Source organism: Tupaia chinensis, unplaced genomic scaffold (genome assembly GCF_000334495.1).
Source record: "Tupaia chinensis unplaced genomic scaffold, TupChi_1.0 Scaffold149448_1, whole genome shotgun sequence".
Classification (NCBI taxonomy): Eukaryota; Metazoa; Chordata; class Mammalia; order Scandentia; family Tupaiidae; genus Tupaia; species Tupaia belangeri.
Genome location: NW_006209292.1, coordinates 846,057 through 847,076, shown reverse-complemented (window position 1 = coordinate 847,076; position 1,020 = coordinate 846,057).

The window sequence follows — 1,020 nt, the reverse complement described above, 5'->3', positions numbered from 1 at the left end:
CACTCCCTTGGGCACGCACTCACATGCACCTGGTGTGAGTTTAAGCTACTGGGTACCGGGACTCCAACCATGGTCGACTACTCGACTACATGGCAGTCCAGCGACATAGCCATTACACCAACTACTGGTCCCAGAGCGTTCTTAAATACAGTCCCCCCCCCCAAAAAAAAAACCTTATTTATGACAGAGTGAGAGATACACCAAGCTCCCCCCACCAGGGTCTGATGCCTAGATGCACCTCCAGCCTCCACCTGCCCAGTCGCTAGCCTGTATGTGTTCAGCGTGCGTGGAGAGGTCTTACAGAGTTGGAATTCCGCAAAGCCTCATGGTACTGCCGGGCCACCAGGGGCCACCCGGTCTGCCACCGGGTGCAATCCCTTCTCCACTTATTTTGTGGGGATTTGGGGCATGCACGCACTAGCATCCAGAGTGTCTTTCAAGCCTCCGCGGCCAAGACCCCTCCTGCTCCCCCTTTCAACGATGCGAAACAGGCTCTGGGAGTCCCTTTTAGAGTGGCCAGTCTTCACTCCCGCCTCCCCATCACAGGAACCCCTTTGACTCAGATGAAGAGAAACTGCGTGTACCTTCCTGGAGAGAGAGATGCGGGCCCATTAGCTGCTCAGTGAGTCTGAGCCTCAGGCATGCCACTACTGCGGGGGCAGGCTCCAAAAGACCAGCCAGAAACTGGGGACCCGAGAACTGATGAGGACGTGCCATGCCTGCGGGTGAATGCGGCGTGAACCTGCGGCCGCGTGCGCTCTGGATCTGCTGGGGGTTGGGGGTGACCGGGCAGACTTCAAGGCCTGACAGGGCAGGGCGGTTCCAGGAACAAGGTGGCCAGTGGAGCGTCCCCTCCCTGGGCTCCCTTCCAGCTTCCCGAGAGGCCGCCGCGGGCTCTGCTCCATCTGCACCTTCCCCATGGCCCGGGGCTGCGGGGCGCGCCTGGGCACACTCTAGGACTGTACCCGGAGCGCCCACGTGGGCAGGAAAACGTAGCGAAGCCTCTGCTTGCAGACCCGA